At 46.7% G+C, this 22,311-nt stretch overlaps 14 non-coding genes across 14 annotated transcripts; 5 read left to right on the top strand and 9 right to left on the bottom strand.

The window, feature by feature from the left end:
* Window positions 1-525: 525 nt before the first annotated feature.
* On the bottom strand, window positions 526-597 carry Trnap-ugg (transfer RNA proline (anticodon UGG)). The gene has a single exon. It is a non-coding gene; the product is annotated as a tRNA-Pro (tRNA).
* A 1,791-nt stretch (window positions 598-2,388) lies between these two features.
* On the bottom strand, window positions 2,389-2,460 carry Trnap-cgg (transfer RNA proline (anticodon CGG)). The gene has a single exon. It is a non-coding gene; the product is annotated as a tRNA-Pro (tRNA).
* Window positions 2,461-2,681: 221 nt separating this feature from the next.
* Window positions 2,682-2,754, top strand: Trnav-uac (transfer RNA valine (anticodon UAC)). Its single transcript has one exon. It is a non-coding gene; the product is annotated as a tRNA-Val (tRNA).
* A 635-nt stretch (window positions 2,755-3,389) lies between these two features.
* On the bottom strand, window positions 3,390-3,461 carry Trnap-ugg (transfer RNA proline (anticodon UGG)). Its single transcript has one exon. It is a non-coding gene; the product is annotated as a tRNA-Pro (tRNA).
* Window positions 3,462-5,252: 1,791 nt separating this feature from the next.
* Trnap-cgg (transfer RNA proline (anticodon CGG)) lies at window positions 5,253-5,324 on the bottom strand. The gene has a single exon. It is a non-coding gene; the product is annotated as a tRNA-Pro (tRNA).
* A 221-nt stretch (window positions 5,325-5,545) lies between these two features.
* Trnav-uac (transfer RNA valine (anticodon UAC)) lies at window positions 5,546-5,618 on the top strand. Its single transcript has one exon. It is a non-coding gene; the product is annotated as a tRNA-Val (tRNA).
* Window positions 5,619-6,253: 635 nt separating this feature from the next.
* On the bottom strand, window positions 6,254-6,325 carry Trnap-ugg (transfer RNA proline (anticodon UGG)). The gene has a single exon. It is a non-coding gene; the product is annotated as a tRNA-Pro (tRNA).
* A 1,791-nt stretch (window positions 6,326-8,116) lies between these two features.
* On the bottom strand, window positions 8,117-8,188 carry Trnap-cgg (transfer RNA proline (anticodon CGG)). The gene has a single exon. It is a non-coding gene; the product is annotated as a tRNA-Pro (tRNA).
* A 221-nt stretch (window positions 8,189-8,409) lies between these two features.
* Trnav-uac (transfer RNA valine (anticodon UAC)) lies at window positions 8,410-8,482 on the top strand. Its single transcript has one exon. It is a non-coding gene; the product is annotated as a tRNA-Val (tRNA).
* An 8,835-nt stretch (window positions 8,483-17,317) lies between these two features.
* Trnap-cgg (transfer RNA proline (anticodon CGG)) lies at window positions 17,318-17,389 on the bottom strand. The gene has a single exon. It is a non-coding gene; the product is annotated as a tRNA-Pro (tRNA).
* Window positions 17,390-17,610: 221 nt separating this feature from the next.
* Window positions 17,611-17,683, top strand: Trnav-uac (transfer RNA valine (anticodon UAC)). The gene has a single exon. It is a non-coding gene; the product is annotated as a tRNA-Val (tRNA).
* A 635-nt stretch (window positions 17,684-18,318) lies between these two features.
* On the bottom strand, window positions 18,319-18,390 carry Trnap-ugg (transfer RNA proline (anticodon UGG)). Its single transcript has one exon. It is a non-coding gene; the product is annotated as a tRNA-Pro (tRNA).
* A 1,791-nt stretch (window positions 18,391-20,181) lies between these two features.
* Trnap-cgg (transfer RNA proline (anticodon CGG)) lies at window positions 20,182-20,253 on the bottom strand. The gene has a single exon. It is a non-coding gene; the product is annotated as a tRNA-Pro (tRNA).
* Window positions 20,254-20,474: 221 nt separating this feature from the next.
* On the top strand, window positions 20,475-20,547 carry Trnav-uac (transfer RNA valine (anticodon UAC)). Its single transcript has one exon. It is a non-coding gene; the product is annotated as a tRNA-Val (tRNA).
* Window positions 20,548-22,311: the final 1,764 nt, after the last annotated feature.

Genomic DNA, 22,311 nt, shown 5'->3' with positions numbered 1-22,311 from the left:
AAATGCTCTTGCTCCCATAGTGCACCGGTATTCAGTAACTCAGAACGCTCGTAGCTCCATTCTGGCCTGCAAAATTTAGTATCCATTTCTTCAAGACTACTTCAAGTTCGCTTCATACTGGCTTTCCTGATCTCTTTGCACTCGCCTTGTCACAACTCTGTTGAAGTATGAACGTAACTAATAGTGAGAAACTCTTAACTACGCTCAGTCTTGTATCCCACTCTTTGGTTGACGTTGTCGCTAATCAGATGAAGGTAGACTGCTCCACGATTGAGCTTCGTCTCCACTCACGGTGCACACGTTCTGCAAAGACAACCTTTGTTTTCCGTTGCATGCAAGATTACTGTCGGCTCTTCTACAGAAATCGACCTATGTAATTTACTGGTATCAGATTCTTGCCATATCAAACGGTCCCTTCATGACCGTAGGGCCACACACAGCGTGCTGCGGCACGCATCTGTTCTTCATTGCAGAGCTACAAACGTGGGTGAGCTCCACCTACTCTTCAGCATGGTCAAAACGGTAGGGCTCGTCCGGGATTTGAACCCGGGACCTCCTGCACCCAAAGCAGGAATCATACCCCTAGACCAACGAGCCACTTGCCGGTGACAGTGAAGGTAATCCCAAGCAGTCCAGCTCCGAGGAACACAAACTTTCATGTAAATCAGAAAGAAAAGCGCTTTCTGAAGGCAGCGCCCACCACTGATGGAAAGAATATTAAAGGCAATGAATGTAGAGTGAATAATTTCATCGCGCTCTGCAGATGAACAGACGGTGGTGTTTCACTTTCGTCACGTGCTTTCTTAGCGTCAAGGGAAGGCAAATGCACTAAACAAAAGAACACCGGGAATCTGAAACACCAACTCATAACGAAAAGATAGCGGAATATACTGCAAGCAAAACTTCCAAACACGACTCCTGAAGGCGTCGGTGCCTTAAGAATTATTCCGTGCAGCAATGATCATCTACGAAGAGCCAACTGTATGTGTCGCTCCACCACGCAACTTTTTTTGATATCGTTTTACCTAAATTTCCATTACCTGTTCGTTACAAGAATACTGTGTGGCTTTCAACTGGTCTGCTTCGTCCAGCAGCGATAGTAGTAACTAAACCGACCACAGTATCATTAAAAGTAGGTCAGACACAAAAGTCGGAGTTGCTCTGTAGCTCATGTTATTCTGCTTTCAAATGCAATTGTATGGCTGGGAGTAGGGGCGTACTCCTGTAATGCAGGCGTCCGGGAGGCCGTTTCTGTGGGAGACATCTGGGAACAACTACAGACACGGCCGTTTCATTAGCTCAGGAACGACCGCGATGCTCTTATCGAGCTCTGCAGATTGACCGGACTGCAGTGCGGAATTTTCTGCTAGTGGTGGCTCGGGGTTAAGAGAAGTCGGGAGGTGTGAGCAAAACTACATCGGGAAACCGAAACAGACGACTCATAACGAAAAGATTGCGGAATGTACTGCAAAAGCAAACGTTGGAGAAGACGAACTCTGAAGCCGTCGGTGCTTTAACAATCATTCCGTGCAGCAACGATAATCTGGGAAGAGCGAAGGGTGGGTTCCGCTCGACCACACAACAAATTTTATATAATGTTCTACTTGTTCTAAATTTGCGTTTCCAGATCATCAGTAAAATACTGTGTGATTTACACCTGGCTTGCTTCTTCCAAAAGCGATATTAAGAAATACATCGACTGCAACGTCATTAGGGGTCGCGGGTCCGGGCGCCGGCGCGCCAGCGGCGGCCTGTCGGGGCTGCTGGTGCCTCCATGTAGAGCTACCGCTGGGCCCGGGCTCCTTGCCGCTAACGAAGTGATTGCTTTTGGTGACATCATATGCAATAGCGACTGCGCGAATTGACGGTAGCTCGTACGGAAAGCAAGAGTAGCTGATGCTACCGAGGACTCGGCCGCGAGCTTGTCCGACGACTTCTTGGGCTCTTATTCGTGGTGGCATTCAGACAGGCAAGGGTGCTGTCGATTGTTGCGTACGAATGCGAAATACCTGCATTGTGCGTTTCCGCAAAGTGATTTTTACGCCAAAGTTGTGATCGTCCTGCAAGTTGTGTCACATGTGGATCTCAGAGCTTAGCAGTTTCCGTGGTGTAGCGGTTATCACGTCTGCCTAACAGGCAGAAGGTCTCCGTTTCGATTCCGGGCGTAATCACTTTTTCGTCGCACTCAACAAGACACTTGCTACAATCTCTACGGTGAACATTTAAATCAATTTCAAACGTCCAACCACCAGGCTGCAGATGGCTCAAATGATACGTGAAACTCTTTCAGAACCGGCTACTTGGTTTTTGTGCTTACCTGGAGGGCAGGAAATGCGCGGAACAGCCGCCGGCATGCCGGTAGTCGCCACACGTTTGCACAAAACGCAAGGGCTCGTCCGGGATTTGAACCCGGGACCTCCTGCACCCGAAGCAGGAATCATACCCCTAGACCAACGAGCCTTCTCGATGCACATGACTATCGCCTCCGTTCTTGGTATCACCGTGCAGAGCTGCTGCTCACCCAGCGTTCTCCCTGGCTGTTGCGGTTTGATTGTTTTTATCCTTGTCTTTTACTATAGCAACTTCTAGAATCGGACGGAGCTCGTAGCCGATGCCCTTGCTTACGCAGGAAAAATCTGTTGGAGCTACGGTTTTCCAGGTAGTACAACGGCAAAACCGTCGTTTCCGTGGTGTAGCGGTTATCACGTCTGCTTTACACGCAGAAGGTCCCCGCTTCGATCCCGGGCGGAAGCACGACTTTTTTTAAACCCGTTTTCGGATTCCATTTCCGAGATAACGTCACGTCTGCGTGTGCGGGATAATAAATGTCGTGTGCTACACCGATATCGCCTCATTTTACTGTCAAATGCTCTTGCTCCCATAGTGCACCGGTATTCAGTAACTCAGAACGCTCGTAGCTCCATTCTGGCCTGCAAAATTTAGTATCCATTTCTTCAAGACTACTTCAAGTTCGCTTCATACTGGCTTTCCTGATCTCTTTGCACTCGCCTTGTCACAACTCTGTTGAAGTGTGAACGTAACTAATAGTGAGAAACTCTTAACTACGCTCAGTCTTGTATCCCACTCTTTGGTTGACGTTGTCGCTAATCAGATGAAGGTAGACTGCTCCACGATTGAGCTTCGTCTCCACTCACGGTGCACACGTTCTGCAAAGACAACCTTTGTTTTCCGTTGCATGCAAGATTACTGTCGGCTCTTCTACAGAAATCGACCTATGTAATTTACTGGTATCAGATTCTTGCCATATCAAACGGTCCCTTCATGACCGTAGGGCCACACACAGCGTGCTGCGGCACGCATCTGTTCTTCATTGCAGAGCTACAAACGTGGGTGAGCTCCACCTACTCTTCAGCACGGTCAAAACTGTAGGGCTCGTCCGGGACTTGAACCCGGGACCTCCTGCTCCCAAAGCAGGAATCATACCCCTAGACCAACGAGCCACTTGCCGGTGACAGAGAAGGTAATCCCAAGCAGTCCAGCTCCGAGGAACACAAACTTTCATGTAAATCAGAAAGAAAAGCGCTTTCTGAAGGCAGCGCCCACCACTGATGGAAAGAATATTAAAGGCAATGAATGTAGAGTGAATAATTTCATCGCGCTCTGCAAATGAACATACGGTGGTGTTTCACTTTCGTCATGTGCTTTCTTAGCATCAAGGGAAGGCAAATGCACTAAACAAAAGAACACCGGGAATCCGAAACACCAACTCATAACGAAAAGATAGCGGAATATACTGCAAGCAAAACTTCCAAACACGACTCCTGAAGGCGTCGGTGCCTTAAGAATTATTCCGTGCAGCAATGATCATCTACGAAGAGCCAACTGTATGTGTCGCTCCACCACGCAACTTTTCTTGATATCGTTTTACCTAAATTTCAATTACCTGTTCGTTACAAGAATACCGTGTGGCTTTCAACTGGTCTGCTTCGTCCAACAGCGATAGTAGTAACTAAACCGACCACAGTATCATTAAAAGTAGGTCAGACACAAAAGTCGGAGTTGCTCTGTAGCTCATGTTATTCTGCTTTCAAATGCAATTGTATGGCTGGGAGTAGGGGCGTACTCCTGTAATGCAGGCGCCCGGGAGGCCGTTTCTGTGGGAGACATCTGGGAACAACTACAGACACGGCCGTTTCATTAGCTCAGGAACGGCCGCGATGCTCTTATCGAGCTCTGCAGATTGACCGGACTGCAGTGCGGAATTTTCTGCTAGTGGTGGCTCGGGGTTAAGAGAAGTCGGGAGGTGTGAGCAGAACTACATCGGGAAGCCGAAACAGACGACTCATAACGAAAAGATTGCGGAATGTACTGCAAAAGCAAACGTTGGAGAAGACGAACTCTGAAGCCGTCGGTGCTTTAACAATCATTCCGTGCAGCAACGATAATCTGGGAAGAGCGAAGGGTGGGTTCCGCTCGACCACACAACAAATTTTATATAATGTTCTACTTGTTCTAAATTTGCGTTTCCAGATCATCAGTAAAATACTGTGTGATTTACACCTGTCTTGCTTCTTCCAAAAGCGATATTAAGAAATACATCGACTGCAACGTCATTAGGGGTCGCGGGTCCGGGCGCCGGCGCGCCAGCGGCGGCCTGTCGGGGCTGCTGGTGCCTCCATGTAGAGCTACCGCTGGGCCCGGGCTCCTTGCCGCTAACGAAGTGATTGCTTTTGGTGACATCATATGCAATAGCGACTGCGCGAATTGACGGTAGCTCGTACGGAAAGCAAGAGTAGCTGATGCTACCGAGGACTCGGCCGCGAGCTTGTCCGACGACTTCTTGGGCTCTTATTCGTGGTGGCATTCAGACAGGCAAGGGTGCTGTCGATTGTTGCGTACGAATGCGAAATACCTGCATTGTGCGTTTCCGCAAAGTGATTTTTACGCCAAAGTTGTGATCGTCCTGCAAGTTGTGTCACATGTGGATCTCAGAGCTTAGCAGTTTCCGTGGTGTAGCGGTTATCACGTCTGCCTAACAGGCAGAAGGTCTCCGTTTCGATTCCGGGCGTAATCACTTTTTCGTCGCACTCAACAAGACACTTGCTACAATCTCTACGGTGAACATTTAAATCAATTTCAAACGTCCAACCACCAGGCTGCAGATGGCTCAAATGATACGTGAAACTCTTTCAGAACCGGCTACTTGGTTTTTGTGCTTACCTGGAGGGCAGGAAATGCGCGGAACAGCCGCCGGCATGCCGGTAGTCGCCACACGTTTGCACAAAACGCAAGGGCTCGTCCGGGATTTGAACCCGGGACCTCCTGCACCCGAAGCAGGAATCATACCCCTAGACCAACGAGCCTTCTCGATGCACATGACTATCGCCTCCGTTCTTGGTATCACCGTGCAGAGCTGCTGCTCACCCAGCGTTCTCCCTGGCTGTTGCGGTTTCATTGTTTTTATCCTTGTCTTTTACTATAGCAACTTCTAGAATCGGACGGAGCTCGTAGCCGATGCCCTTGCTTACGCAGGAAAAATCTGTTGGAGCTACGGTTTTCCAGGTAGTACAACGGCAAAACCGTCGTTTCCGTGGTGTAGCTGTTATCACGTCTGCTTTACACGCAGAAGGTCCCCGCTTCGATCCCGGGCGGAAGCACGACTTTTTTTAAACCCGTTTTCGGATTCCATTTCCGAGATAACGTCACGTCTGCGTGTGCGGGATAATAAATGTCGTGTGCTACACCGATATCGCCTCATTTTACTGTCAAATGCTCTTGCTCCCATAGTGCACCGGTATTCAGTAACTCAGAACGCTCGTAGCTCCATTCTGGCCTGCAAAATTTAGTATCCATTTCTTCAAGACTACTTCAAGTTCGCTTCATACTGGCTTTCCTGATCTCTTTGCACTCGCCTTGTCACAACTCTGTTGAAGTGTGAACGTAACTAATAGTGAGAAACTCTTAACTACGCTCAGTCTTGTATCCCACTCTTTGGTTGACGTTGTCGCTAATCAGATGAAGGTAGACTGCTCCACGATTGAGCTTCGTCTCCACTCACGGTGCACACGTTCTGCAAAGACAACCTTTGTTTTCCGTTGCATGCAAGATTACTGTCGGCTCTTCTACAGAAATCGACCTATGTAATTTACTGGTATCAGATTCTTGCCATATCAAACGGTCCCTTCATGACCGTAGGGCCACACACAGCGTGCTGCGGCACGCATCTGTTCTTCATTGCAGAGCTACAAACGTGGGTGAGCTCCACCTACTCTTCAGCACGGTCAAAACTGTAGGGCTCGTCCGGGACTTGAACCCGGGACCTCCTGCTCCCAAAGCAGGAATCATACCCCTAGACCAACGAGCCACTTGCCGGTGACAGAGAAGGTAATCCCAAGCAGTCCAGCTCCGAGGAACACAAACTTTCATGTAAATCAGAAAGAAAAGCGCTTTCTGAAGGCAGCGCCCACCACTGATGGAAAGAATATTAAAGGCAATGAATGTAGAGTGAATAATTTCATCGCGCTCTGCAAATGAACAGACGGTGGTGTTTCACTTTCGTCATGTGCTTTCTTAGCATCAAGGGAAGGCAAATGCACTAAACAAAAGAACACCGGGAATCCGAAACACCAACTCATAACGAAAAGATAGCGGAATATACTGCAAGCAAAACTTCCAAACACGACTCCTGAAGGCGTCGGTGCCTTAAGAATTATTCCGTGCAGCAATGATCATCTACGAAGAGCCAACTGTATGTGTCGCTCCACCACGCAACTTTTCTTGATATCGTTTTACCTAAATTTCAATTACCTGTTCGTTACAAGAATACCGTGTGGCTTTCAACTGGTCTGCTTCGTCCAACAGCGATAGTAGTAACTAAACCGACCACAGTATCATTAAAAGTAGGTCAGACACAAAAGTCGGAGTTGCTCTGTAGCTCATGTTATTCTGCTTTCAAATGCAATTGTATGGCTGGGAGTAGGGGCGTACTCCTGTAATGCAGGCGTCCGGGAGGCCGTTTCTGTGGGAGACATCTGGGAACAACTACAGACACGGCCGTTTCATTAGCTCAGGAACGGCCGCGATGCTCTTATCGAGCTCTGCAGATTGACCGGACTGCAGTGCGGAATTTTCTGCTAGTGGTGGCTCGGGGTTAAGAGAAGTCGGGAGGTGTGAGCAGAACTACATCGGGAAGCCGAAACAGACGACTCATAACGAAAAGATTGCGGAATGTACTGCAAAAGCAAACGTTGGAGAAGACGAACTCTGAAGCCGTCGGTGCTTTAACAATCATTCCGTGCAGCAACGATAATCTGGGAAGAGCGAAGGGTGGGTTCCGCTCGACCACACAACAAATTTTATATAATGTTCTACTTGTTCTAAATTTGCGTTTCCAGATCATCAGTAAAATACTGTGTGATTTACACCTGTCTTGCTTCTTCCAAAAGCGATATTAAGAAATACATCGACTGCAACGTCATTAGGGGTCGCGGGTCCGGGCGCCGGCGCGCCAGCGGCGGCCTGTCGGGGCTGCTGGTGCCTCCATGTAGAGCTACCGCTGGGCCCGGGCTCCTTGCCACTAACGAAGTGATTGCTTTTGGTGACATCATATGCAATAGCGACTGCGCGAATTGACGGTAGCTCGTACGGAAAGCAAGAGTAGCTGATGCTACCGAGGACTCGGCCGCGAGCTTGTCCGACGACTTCTTGGGCTCTTATTCGTGGTGGCATTCAGACAGGCAAGGGTGCTGTCGATTGTTGCGTACGAATGCGAAATACCTGCATTGTGCGTTTCCGCAAAGTGATTTTTACGCCAAAGTTGTGATCGTCCTGCAAGTTGTGTCACATGTGGATCTCAGAGCTTAGCAGTTTCCGTGGTGTAGCGGTTATCACGTCTGCCTAACAGGCAGAAGGTCTCCGTTTCGATTCCGGGCGTAATCACTTTTTCGTCGCACTCAACAAGACACTTGCTACAATCTCTACGGTGAACATTTAAATCAATTTCAAACGTCCAACCACCAGGCTGCAGATGGCTCAAATGATACGTGAAACTCTTTCAGAACCGGCTACTTGGTTTTTGTGCTTACCTGGAGGGCAGGAAATGCGCGGAACAGCCGCCGGCATGCCGGTAGTCGCCACACGTTTGCACAAAACGCAAGGGCTCGTCCGGGATTTGAACCCGGGACCTCCTGCACCCGAAGCAGGAATCATACCCCTAGACCAACGAGCCTTCTCGATGCACATGACTATCGCCTCCGTTCTTGGTATCACCGTGCAGAGCTGCTGCTCACCCAGCGTTCTCCCTGGCTGTTGCGGTTTCATTGTTTTTATCCTTGTCTTTTACTATAGCAACTTCTAGAATCGGACGGAGCTCGTAGCCGATGCCCTTGCTTACGCAGGAAAAATCTGTTGGAGCTACGGTTTTCCAGGTAGTACAACGGCAAAACCGTCGTTTCCGTGGTGTAGCGGTTATCACGTCTGCTTTACACGCAGAAGGTCCCCGCTTCGATCCCGGGCGGAAGCACGACTTTTTTTAAACCCGTTTTCGGATTCCATTTCCGAGATAACGTCACGTCTGCGTGTGCGGGATAATAAATGTCGTGTGCTACACCGATATCGCCTCATTTTACTGTCAAATGCTCTTGCTCCCATAGTGCACCGGTATTCAGTAACTCAGAACGCTCGTAGCTCCATTCTGGCCTGCAAAATTTACTACCCATTTCTTCAAGACTACTTCAAGTTCGCTTCATACTGGCTTTCCTGATCTCTTTGCACTCGCCTTGTCACAACTCTGTTGAAGTGTGAACGTAACTAATAGTGAGAAACTCTTAACTACGCTCAGTCTTGTATCCCACTCTTTGGTTGACGTTGTCGCTAATCAGATGAAGGTAGACTGCTCCACGATTGAGCTTCGTCTCCACTCACGGTGCACACGTTCTGCAAAGACAACCTTTGTTTTCCGTTGCATGCAAGATTACTGTCGGCTCTTCTACAGAAATCGACCTATGTAATTTACTGGTATCAGATTTTTGCCACATCAAACGGTCCCTTCATGACCGTAGGGCCACACACAGCGTGCTGCGGCACGCATCTGTTCTTCATTGCAGAGCTACAAACGTGGGTGAGCTCCACCTACTCTTCAGCACGGTCAAAACGGTACGGCTCGTCCGGGATTTGAACCCGGGACCTCCTGCACCCAAAGCAGGAATCATACCCCTTTTTTTTGTTTTTTTTGTTGTTTTTTTTTAATCTTCAGATCCGAAGTCCGACGCCTTATCCTTTGTTTTTTTTTTGCCTTAACCACTTTTTTTTTATTTTTTTTCCATTTTTTTTTGTTTTTTTTTTTTATATAAGCAGCATGGGGCAGGCGGAGGCAAAGCGGGCAGGGGTCAAAATCTCGAGGCCTGGCCGCGATGTCTCCACCCAGTCCTGTTGCTGAGGCGTGTCTTTATCATAGTTTCCCTGAACCTGTATATTATTTTTTTAATTTCTGTTTAGTTTTTTTATTGTTATTATTATTATTTTTGTTTGTTTGTTATTTTTTTTATTGTAAAAGAAAAATCTTCATGGAATGTGAAGAAGGAAGTTTATGTTAAGGCACTAATTCCATAGCCTCCTTTCCTTCTTGAGATTAATAATAATAATAAAAAAGTATGTTCCCTTCCATGGAAACAAATGAGACTTCCTTCTCAGTCATAAAATGAATGTATAAGAAAACAATTTATCTTCAACCCTGCGATACTGGCTTTCGGCTTCGGCTTCTTCTGTGCAATAAACAAAATAGCCTTCTTTGCCAGCAGAGGATAAGTGATTGTAATATGAAACTGTAAAATTGTACTTCTCCCCAATTGTTTTTGTTTAAGCGTCGTTTCGCTTAAATAAACGATTTTTGTTTATCTCGTTGGCTTGTCAACCAATGCCCAGTCGCTCGAATACAATTTTAAGCATATTGCCGTAGTTTTTCTTGTGGTCTTTATATTTCAGGGCGTTATAAAAAGCACACTTCAAGTACATGTAAAAATCAGTGGAATTGTCATTTCCCAGGTGATTAATTACGTAATTCACATAGTGTCCCATTAACCAATGGACCGAGTTGTTTTTTGCTGCTGGAAAATAGCAAGTCTGAGGCCTGAGGAATGTAACAGGGGGAAAATTTTCCACCGAAGATCTCGTAAGAAAAGCCAGTTATTCCCTAATCCAATTACAGAGTTGTAGATTGCCACCGCACGTGAATCTGTGCACTAACGTGTCGATCAATTTACATTTGAGACATAGGTTCGTGTCGCTAACGCCGATTGCATGTAACCTTTCATTGGTGCTTACGGTCCCATTCACTGTTTTATACCACGCTGACTTGACGTCCGATGGTAGACCACGCATATTAATATTTTTCCATATGGCGTCCCAATCAGTGTGTGGGTATTTACTTTCCAATTTGTTTCTCCCCTCCATTTTCTTTCGATGGCACAGAATATCGCGGGCCGTGATCCGTCGTGAGTTGATGATGACACCGCCGAGATAGCTGAATTCCACAAAATATACACGAACGTGCTGGAGCCGGTTATTTATTTTTTGCACATTCACCGGCGCCTGTAAACTGGCAGGCCTGACAACTTCAAATAATTTAGTTGTAATGCTATCAGCGTGGTCGCTAAGGATAGTGGCGGTCCTTTTTATAAAAAGCGCAGACGCCTTATTTCTGATGTCAACTAACCCCAAACCTCCATTCCTGGGATCTAAGGTCGCAGTTTTTGCGTCGACTCTGAATATATCCCCTCTCCAAAGATAGCTGGCAATGGTAGACATTATCTTTTTTCCAATCATTTTCGGTAGTGGGAAGATCTGTGCTATAAAGTAACTCCTGGAGAGAATGCAGTGGTTAATGAAAATCACCCTCTGAACGTGGTTCATGTTACGGTGGAGGTTTTCCCTTGTTGTTCCAAGAAGTTGTCCCGACGTATTTCTCCAATTGATAGCTGCCATTTTTAACGGACAAGGTGTCAGTGTTATTCCTAGTGCTTTGCATTGGGTGACCATTGTGGCCCAGGCTAAGGTGGTATGTTGAAAACCCCGCAGGTTTAGGAGTTTGCTTTTGTTTGCGTTGACACCTGCTCCGGAGACTCTACAGTACTTTTTAATTAGCGTTTCCAATTTCAAAATGTCGTCGGGATTTCGCAGGACGACTCCGACATCATCGGCATAGGCGTTTATGACTGTTCGGTGACCAGATAATGTGATGCCAGTTAGAGTGGCATGAACACTGCGGAGGAAAGGTTCTAATGAAAGCACGAATAGGAACATGGAAAGGGGGCTTCCTTGAGGAACGCCGCGCCTGATCTGAATCTGCTTTGTCCTCTGGCAGTTAACTGATATACAAGCGCTGACGCCTGTTGCAACATTTCTGATCACACTTACGACTCGCTCATTAAAACCTATTTTGTTCAGTGTGGCACTAAGGAATCTATGATCCACACGATCAAATGCTTTCTGGAAGTCAATAAACATGACAGCACATTTTATGGTGGTCACAGCAGTGATTACAATTATATCTCTATATTCAGCTATGCTTTTGAAAATGCTCTTGGTAGGCACACAGGACTGGTATGGACTTACTATCTTTTTGGCCAACTGTGAGAGTCTGTTGTTTAAAATTCTGCCGATGATTTTATAATCGGAGTTTAACAGGGAGATAGGACGAAAGTTGTTGAGGTTTCTTTTTGCAGCATTTTTTGGGATTAGTACTATTGTGCTCTCTTTAAAAACAGCAGGTAAATGCTTTCCCTGAAGCACCTCGTTCGTCATTCGGGTAAACATGTCACCAATCAGTGGCCAGTATCGTTTATAAAATTCAACAGGCAAACCATCCGGTCCCGGCGATTTCCTCAGAGGAGATTTGCAGATGATTCTGTGGATATCTTCGTTAGTACACTCAACGAGAAGGTCTTCGTTTTCCTCGTCCGAGACCTGTGGAGCTATGTAACTAAGGAACTCATCGAAGGACTCTTCACATACCGGGTTGGCAGTGTATAGGTCTTCGTAATATTTGTGCACTGCATTGACGATGTCTCTCTGAGTCGTGAGTGTCTCGCCAGTTTCAGACTGAAGTCCATCAATGAAGGTGCGTCTCCTGTTTCTTTCGTGCTTCAGTAGATGGTACAAGGAAGCATGTTCATCCTCCACGACTGTCGTAGCCTTGGATTTTAATTTCAGACCCTCCATCTGCTGTCTTTTAAGACTGAGCAATTTGGCCTTAGTTTGCTTGATATCTGCCAGACGGACGTTGGAAGTGTTTGCCTGCTCATATAAATTTCGCAGCATGGTATAATAAAATTCTATGGAATTTTTCAAGTCTTTCGATCGTTGTACACTATACTGGATGAGAACTTTTCTCAGTTTAGGCTTTGCCCTGTTGCACCACCAGTCTAGTACTGAGACGTGTCTATCTGCAGAGCGGAGGCACAATGCCCACGCTTCTGTCAAACTGTCTTCTAATCCGTCGTCCTGCATCAGTGACGTATTAAGGTGCCATGAACTTCTAAAACGGCGAGTGGGTTGCGCAGTAAGGTTGATGGAAGCTAGCACGGAGCTATGATCAGAAAAGTAAACTGGAATCGTCTCTGCTTTAATGAAGGAGCTAACTAGACTTTGCGATATGTAGAGTCTGTCGATCCTGCTACGTGAGTGAGGACCTAGGAATGTAAATGCCACAAATGTGGGATACATTAATTCCCAAGCATCTTTAAGCTGTAAAACAGTGACGAAACGCTTCAGTTCAGTGCAGGTATTAAAATTCGGAACCTGGTCTTTCTTATTTATCACACAATTAAAATCACCGCCTATTATAAGATCTTTTGGGTTTTTCCGTAATAAATAAATGATTTCTTCTTTATAGAACTGTGCTCTTTCCATTCTATTGGATGTGCCAGAAGGGGCATACAGATTGATAAGGGTAGAACCAAAGACTTTTATACCTATCGCTCTGCCGGAGTCCAACCTCTCGATATCCGAGACAGGAATCCCCTCCCTGACTAAAATTGCTGTACCGACGTTGGTGTCAAGTGAGACATTTAAAATCGCCAAATATCCAGGCACTGTAAGATTAGTCAGCACTACTTCCTGTAGGAAAGCAATGTCCGTCCCTGACTCATATAAATAATCCTTGAGCGCTGTAACTTTAGTCACGGATGTAATCCTGTTAATATTGATAGTCGTAATTGTATATGCCTGGGACATTTAGTTTGCATAAAAAGTAAATAAGTGATTAAAAAGATAACAAAATATTAATAAAAAAAAAAGAGATGTGCAGCTCCTAGAAGGGAGAAACGTCTCTGCTTAAACAAAACATCTAAAAGAATAGTCAGTATTTGAAGCTCGGTAAACACTTCATCTGGTTCCTCTGAAATATGACTAAGACAGTAGTACAAATAGAAATGAAACTGGTTCAACAAAATCCTTTTTTTTTTTCATCTTACAGCCTCATTTTGGTGCAGGATTCCGAACATCTCGGGTTTTAGTTTTACCGAGGGGCTTTGCATCACTAATGTCACTTGAAGGTACCTTCTTAGGTCTTTCCGTGATGATTTCATACAAGACGTTCTTGGCCGTCGCTTCCTCTTGTGCTGGTTGTTGTTTGCTTTGGTTACGGGAAGCTTTGAGATTAGGTTGCGGTTTGAGTCGGCGTCTTTGGACATCTTGGTTCAACGCGCCGTCATTCGGATTGTCTATCTTTACCACCGTTGTGACCGAAGCTGCCTCAACAGCGTCCTTTTTACGAGTGCCATTTCCTTGTTCTTCCGTCACTAGCTCCAGAGCACTGACTGAGTCGGCGGTTTGTGGGTCTGTAAATTCTTGAGTTGGGTTCCGCTCCGTCACCTCTTGTGCTTCGGAGTGCGCCTCTTCCGTCTCCGCGACAATCGTTACTGCGTCCCCTCCGTGGACCGTTTGTACCTGTTCAGCCGCCGACAGCGGCCGGGTTGCCTTAGCGGCTGTCGTCACGTCAATACATGTACTGTTTGTTTCCTCGAGCACATCCGCATTACACTGCTTCTGCTTGCGGGTGGAAGGCGAATTACGGGCGGACTCGCCGTCCGAGCCGTCATCGGTCATTTCCAACGGTCGCTTCTTATTCTGGAGATCGCAATCGGGAACAGAAGGGTGTGATGTAATGACGCTCAGGGGAGGGAACTCCGTAGTAGTTATGGCGGGCACTGCAGAAGTACATGCACCACTGTCGTTAACCGAAAGAAGGGAAGTGCTATTTGGTAAGACATCGCTGAGGGTCAGTTTTTGACGCTGTGTTAGATTGTTCCGAAGAACAAAAACACGGCGCGGACAATCTTGTCGGAAATGACCTGTCTCATTGCAAATATTGCACGTGCGCTCCTGACCAGAATACACAACATGTGCTTTATGGCCTGCAACGGATATATGGGACGGAATGTTGGCTTTCACCTCCATTTCAACGGATCTAATGCCATTAAAACACTGTATCTTGTATAGCTTCGACCATCTTTCGTTATAGATAGATTTAACTTCGCCATATTTAGATAGAGCGTCCTTGATCAACTGATTATCAATTTCAATTGGAACATTCAAAATCCTGACATTGGTGTACATGATATCAGCTTTTCGTACAGAGACATTACTTTTTAAACCGTCTCGATGAACAAATTCGACGGAATTACCCCATTTTGCAAGCAACTTATCGACTGTCACTGAGTTCAGAAATTTAACAAAAACACAGTATTTTTCAGCATCTAATTGCGTGGTATGAACAGAGTCAGAATTTATACCGATTACCTCAGTCAGCCAATCGTGGATTTCCAGCGCAGTGGGTTGGACCGGCCGTGTTTCTTTCTCGAACGAGAAGACTAAAGTATTCTTCCTGACGGTGTCAGACATGATCGTCGGTTCCGACGAAATTCCGGCAACAACCGAAATTGCGGCGAAGCACGAGACGTGGAACGGACGAAAACACTATAAAAACACTTATCAGAGACACCACTCAAAAAATAACAGCGAAAATGTACAGCTAACTTCACGTAAACACCAAACACCGGCGATAGCGCTAACGTACGCGGAGTAAACAACAAGCACGTCCGACCGCGGCGACGGCTAAAGCCAGAAGTAGACCAACGAGCCACTTGCCAGTGGCAGTGAAGGTAATCCCAAGCAGTCCAGCTCCGAGGAACACAAACTTTCATGCAAATCAGAAAGAAAAGCGCTTTCTGAAGGCAGCGCCCACCACTGATGGAAAGAATATTAAAGGCAATGAATGTAGAGTGAATAATTTCATCGCGCTCTGCAGATGAACAGACGGTGGTGTTTCACTTTCGTCATGTGCTTTCTTAGCATCAAGGGAAGGCAAATGCACTAAACAAAAGAACACCGGGAATCCGAAACACCAACTCATAACGAAAAGATAGCCGAATATACTGCAAGCAAAACTTCCAAACACGACTCCTGAAGGCGTCGGTGCCTTAAGAATTATTCCGTGCAGCAATGATCATCTACGAAGAGCCAACTGTATGTGTCGCTCCACCACGCAACTTTTTTTGATATCGTTTTACCTAAATTTCCATTACCTGTTCGTTACAAGAATACCGTGTGGCTTTCAACTGGTCTGCTTCGTCCAGCAGCGATAGTAGTAACTAAACCGACCACAGTATCATTAAAAGTAGGTCAGACACAAAAGTCGGAGTTGCTCTGTAGCTCATGTTATGCTGCTTTCAAATGCAATTGTATGGCTGGGAGTAGGGGCGTACTCCTGTAATGCAGGCGTCCGGGAGGCCGTTTCTGTGGGAGACATCTGGGAACAACTACAGACACGGCCGTTTCATTAGCTCAGGAACGACCGAGATGCTCTTATCGAGCTCTGCAGATTGACCGGACTGCAGTGCGGAATTTTCTGCTAGTGGTGGCTCGGGGTTAAGAGAAGTCGGGAGGTGTGAGCAAAACTACATCGGGAAACCGAAACAGACGACTCATAACGAAAAGATTGCGGAATGTACTGCAAAAGCAAACGTTGGAGAAGACGAACTCTGAAGCCGTCGGTGCTTTAACAATCATTCCGTGCAGCAACGATAATCTGGGAAGAGCGAAGGGTGGGTTCCGCTCGACCACACAACAAATTTTATATAATGTTCTACTTGTTCTAAGTTTGCGTTTCCAGATCATCAGTAAAATACTGTGTGATTTACACCTGGCTTGCTTCTTCCAAAAGCGATATTAAGAAATACATCGACTGCAACGTCATTAGGGGTCGCGGGTCCGGGCGCCGGCGCGCCAGCGGCGGCCTGTCGGGGCTGCTGGTGCCTCCATGTAGAGCTACCGCTGGGCCCGGGCTCCTTGCCGCTAACGAAGTGATTGCTTTTGGTGACATCATATGCAATAGCGACTGCGCGAATTGACGGTAGCTCGTACGGAAAGCAAGAGTAGCTGATGCTACCGAGGACTAGGCCGTGAGCTTGTCCGACGACTTCTTGGGCTCTTATTCGTGGTGGCATTCAGACAGGCAAGGGTGCTGTCGATTGTTGCGTACGAATGCGAAATACCTGCATTGTGCGTTTCCGCAAAGTGATTTTTACACCAAAGTTGTGATCGTCCTGCAAGTTGTGTCACATGTGGATCTCAGAGCTTAGCAGTTTCCGTGGTGTAGCGGTTATCACGTCTGCCTAACAGGCAGAAGGTCTCCGTTTCGATTCCGGGCGTAATCACTTTTTCGTCGCACTCAACAAGACACTTGCTACAATCTCTACCGCTGGGCCCGGGCTCCTTGCCGCTAACGAAGTGATTGCTTTTGGTGACATCATATGCAATAGCGACTGCGCGAATTGACGGTAGCTCGTACGGAAAGCAAGAGTAGCTGATGCTACCGAGGACTCGGCCGCGAGCTTGTCCGACGACTTCTCGGGCTCTTATTCGTGGTGGCATTCAGACAGGCAAGGGTGCTGTCGATTGTTGCGTACGAATGCGAAATACCTGCATTGTGCGTTTCCGCAAAGTGATTTTTACGCCAAAGTTGTGATCGTCCTGCAAGTTGTGTCACATGTGGATCTCAGAGCTTAGCAGTTTCCGTGGTGTAGCGGTTATCACGTCTGCCTAACAGGCAGAAGGTCTCCGTTTCGATTCCGGGCGTAATCACTTTTTCGTCGCACTCAACAAGACACTTGCTACAATCTCTACTGTGAACATTTAAATCAATTTCAAACGTCCAACCACCAGGCTGCAGATGGCTCAAATGATACGTGAAACTCTTTCAGAACCGGCTACTTGGTTTTTGTGCTTACCTGGAGGGCAGGAAATGCGCGGAACAGCCGCCGGCATGCCGGTAGTCGCCACACGTTTGCACAAAACGCAAGGGCTCGTCCGGGATTTGAACCCGGGACCTCCTGCACCCGAAGCAGGAATCATACCCCTAGACCAACGAGCCTTCTCGATGCACATGACTATCGCCTCCGTTCTTGGTATCACCGTGCAGAGCTGCTGCTCACCCAGCGTTCTCCCTGGCTGTTGCGGTTTGATTGTTTTTATCCTTGTCTTTTACTATAGCAACTTCTAGAATCGGACGGAGCTCGTAGCCGATGCCCTTGCTTACGCAGGAAAAATCTGTTGGAGCTACGGTTTTCCAGGTAGTACAACGGCAAAACCGTCGTTTCCGTGGTGTAGCGGTTATCACGTCTGCTTTACACGCAGAAGGTCCCCGCTTCGATCCCGGGCGGAAGCACGACTTTTTTTAAACCCGTTTTCGGATTCCATTTCCGAGATAACGTCACGTCTGCGTGTGCGGGATAATAAATGTCGTGTGCTACACCGATATCGCCTCATTTTACTGTCAAATGCTCTTGCTCCCATAGTGCACCGGTATTCAGTAACTCAGAACGCTCGTAGCTCCATTCTGGCCTGCAAAATTTAGTATCCATTTCTTCAAGACTACTTCAAGTTCGCTTCATACTGGCGTTCCTGATCCCTTTGCACTCGCCTTGTCACAACTCTGTTGAAGTGTGAACGTAACTAATAGTGAGAAACTCTTAACTACGCTCAATCTTGTATCCCACTCTTTGGTTGACGTTGTCGCTAATCAGATGAAGGTAGACTGCTCCACGATTGAGCTTCGTCTCCACTCACGGTGCACACGTTCTGCAAAGACAACCTTTGTTTTCCGTTGCATGCAAGATTACTGTCGGCTCTTCTACAGAAATCGACCTATGTAATTTACTGGTATCAGATTCTTGCCATATCAAACGGTCCCTTCATGACCGTAGGGCCACACACAGCGTGCTGCGGCACGCATCTCTTCTTCATTGCAGAGCTACAAACGTGGGTGAGCTCCACCTACTCTTCAACACGGTCAAAACGGTAGGGCTCGTCCGGGATTTGAACCCGGGACCTCCTGCACCCAAAGCAGGAATCATACCCCTAGACCAACGAGCCACTTGCCGGTGGCAGTGAAGGTAATCCCAAGCAGTCCAGCTCCGAGGAACACAAACTTTCATGTAAATCAGAAAGAAAAGCGCTTTCTGAAGGCAGCGCCCACCACTGATGGAAAGAATATTAAAGGCAATGAATGTAGAGTGAATAATTTCATCGCGCTCTGCAGATGAACAGACGGTGGTGTTTCACTTTCGTCATGTGCTTTCTTAGCATCAAGGGAAGGCAAATGCACTAAACAAAAGAACACCGGGAATCCGAAACACCAACTCATAACGAAAAGATAGCCGAATATACTGCAAGCAAAACTTCCAAACACGACTCCTGAAGGCGTCGGTGCCTTAAGAATTATTCCGTGCAGCAATGATCATCTACGAAGAGCCAACTGTATGTGTCGCTCCACCACGCAACTTTTTTTGATATCGTTTTACCTAAATTTCCATTACCTGTTCGTTACAAGAATACCGTGTGGCTTTCAACTGGTCTGCTTCGTCCAGCAGCGATAGTAGTAACTAAACCGACCACAGTATCATTAAAAGTAGGTCAGACACAAAAGTCGGAGTTGCTCTGTAGCTCATGTTATTCTGCTTTCAAATGCAATTGTATGGCTGGGAGTAGGGGCGTACTCCTGTAATGCAGGCGTCCGGGAGGCCGTTTCTGTGGGAGACATCTGGGAACAACTACAGACACGGCCGTTTCATTAGCTCAGGAACGACCGCGATGCTCTTATCGAGCTCTGCAGATTGACCGGACTGCAGTGCGGAATTTTCTGCTAGTGGTGGCTCGGGGTTAAGAGAAGTCGGGAGGTGTGAGCAAAACTACATCGGGAAACCGAAACAGACGACTCATAACGAAAAGATTGCGGAATGTACTGCAAAAGCAAACGTTGGAGAAGACGAACTCTGAAGCCGTCGGTGCTTTAACAATCATTCCGTGCAGCAACGATAATCTGGGAAGAGCGAAGGGTGGGTTCCGCTCGACCACACAACAAATTTTATATAATGTTCTACTTGTTCTAAATTTGCGTTTCCAGATCATCAGTAAAATACTGTGTGATTTACACCTGGCTTGCTTCTTCCAAAAGCGATATTAAGAAATACATCGACTGCAACGTCATTAGGGGTCGCGGGTCCGGGCGCCGGCGCGCCAGCGGCGGCCTGTCGGGGCTGCTGGTGCCTCCATGTAGAGCTACCGCTGGGCCCGGGCTCCTTGCCGCTAACGAAGTGATTGCTTTTGGTGACATCATATGCAATAGGGACTGCGCGAATTGACGGTAGCTCGTACGGAAAGCAAGAGTAGCTGATGCTACCGAGGACTCGGCCGCGAGCTTGTCCGACGACTTCTTGGGCTCTTATTCGTGGTGGCATTCAGACAGGCAAGGGTGCTGTCGATTGTTGCGTACGAATGCGAAATACCTGCATTGTGCGTTTCCGCAAAGTGATTTTTACGCCAAAGTTGTGATCGTCCTGCAAGTTGTGTCACATGTGGATCTCAGAGCTTAGCAGTTTCCGTGGTGTAGCGGTTATCACGTCTGCCTAACAGGCAGAAGGTCTCCGTTTCGATTCCGGGCGTAATCACTTTTTCGTCGCACTCAACAAGACACTTGCTACAATCTCTACTGTGAACATTTAAATCAATTTCAAACGTCCAACCACCAGGCTGCAGATGGCTCAAATGATACGTGAAACTCTTTCAGAACCGGCTACTTGGTTTTTGTGCTTACCTGGAGGGCAGGAAATGCGCGGAACAGCCGCCGGCATGCCGGTAGTCGCCACACGTTTGCACAAAACGCAATGGCTCGTCCGGGATTTGAACCCGGGACCTCCTGCACCCGAAGCAGGAATCATACCCCTAGACCAACGAGCCTTCTCGGTGCACATGACTATCGCCTCCGTTCTTGGTATCACCGTGCAGAGCTGCTGCTCACCCAGCGTTCTCCCTGGCTGTTGCGGTTTGATTGTTTTTATCGTTGTCTTTTACTATAGCAACTTCTAGAATCGGACGGAGCTCGTAGCCAATGCCCTTGCTTACGCAGGAAAAATCTGTTGGAGCTACGGTTTTCCAAGTAGTACAACGGCAAAACCGTCGTTTCCGTGGTGTAGCGGTTATCACGTCTGCTTTACACGCAGAAGGTCCCCGCTTCGATCCCGGGCGGAAGCACGACTTTTTTTAAACCCGTTTTCGGATTCCATTTCCGAGATAACGTCACGTCTGCGTGTGCGGGATAATAAATGTCGTGTGCTACACCGATATCGCCTCATTTTACTGTCAAATGCTCTTGCTCCCATAGTGCACCGGTATTCAGTAACTCAGAACGCTCGTAGCTCCATTCTGGCCTGCAAAATTTACTATCCATTTCTTCAAGACTACTTCAAGTTCGCTTCATACTGGCTTTCCTGATCTCTTTGCACTCGCTTTGTCACAACTCTGTTGAAGTGTGAACGTAACTAATAGTGAGAAACTCTTAACTACGCTCATTCTTGTATCCCACTCTTTGGTTGACGTTGTCGCTAATCAGATGAAGGTAGACTGCTCCACGATTGAGCTTCGTCTCCACTCACGGTGCACACGTTCTGCAAAGACAACCTTTGTTTTCCGTTGCATGCAAGTTTACTGTCGGCTCTTCTACAGAAATCGACCTATGTAATTTACTGGTATCAGATTCTTGCCATATCAAACGGTCCCTTCATGACCGTAGGGCCACACACAGCGTGCTGCGGCACGCATCTGTTCTTCATTGCAGAGCTACAAACGTGGGTGAGCTCCACCTACTCTTCAGCACGGTCAAAACGGTAGGGCTCGTCCGGGATTTGAACCCGGGACCTCCTGCACCCAAAGCAGGAATCATACCCCTTTTTTTTTTTTTTTTTTTTTTTTTTTTTTTTTTTTTTTTTTATAATCTTGCCTACGTGGATTGCTCTAACACAAAAGGTACACCAAGCTACTAAACGTCGAAAATGTTTACCAAGGCCGGGAATCGAACCCTGGTCTCCTGCTTACTAAGCAAGTATGCTAGCCACTTTTTTATTTATTTATTTATTTATTTATTTATTTATTTATTTTTTTTTTTTTTGACCGAAGACGTTTTGATTCTGAATGGAAGACGCTACCCCCCTTTTTTTTTTATTACGCTACCCTTTTTTTTTTCTTCATAGTACAAAATTTATTTTTTAATACAAATGAGATTCAATTACAAAATAGTACACAAGAAAACAGCTTATTGGGAAAAGTCTTACAAAGCTTCACCTTTGTGGTGCAGAACATAACAATTAAGCTCAAATTTTACACTTCAAATGGAAAATAAAAATATTACAAAAAAAGAAAAGAAAAAAATCAGTCTGTGCATAAAATAACCTCCCATCTTTTTGGTTACTTTCATGGAAATGCGATGACAAAGCCACAAAACTGAAGTTGTACTAAGGCACTTATGCAAATAACATGTACAGAAATATGTCAATGAATACTTAAAGAAAATGGTGTTTCTACACACACTAATTATTAAGCTCAACAAAAATATAATCACAGCCTACAATGTTTATTTCACAAACTACTAACTACATTTTTTTTGAGAATGCATAAAAAAAAAAACCTGGCAGCCATGCGCAAAAGGTTGCCAATAAAGTGAACTAAAAAGGGCCATCTTGCTCGCCGCGGTCACATTGCTAGGCGGGCGGCCAGGAACGGGCGGTCGTCATTGCATTGGACATCACCAGCCACCAATCGTTGGAGCGCCCGGGGCCGCTGCACACAGTCAGAGACTGTTTCTGTTACCATAGGGGAATCGTGGAAAGATCACATCTACAAGTTAATGTCTTCTCACACCCGGCACACCCCAGCTGGGTGGTGGGTCCATGAATGACGAACCCAAATAGTTCGCAAAAAGGTTCCGGTAATCCTGTCTGTTCGTTAAGACCAGAAACTCGT

The sequence above is a fragment of the Schistocerca gregaria genome, chromosome 2 (assembly GCF_023897955.1).
Source record: "Schistocerca gregaria isolate iqSchGreg1 chromosome 2, iqSchGreg1.2, whole genome shotgun sequence".
Lineage (NCBI taxonomy): Eukaryota > Metazoa > Arthropoda > Insecta > Orthoptera > Acrididae > Schistocerca > Schistocerca gregaria.
Note: the sequence above shows the minus strand (reverse complement) of the source record. Positions and strands in the feature narration are given on the sequence as shown.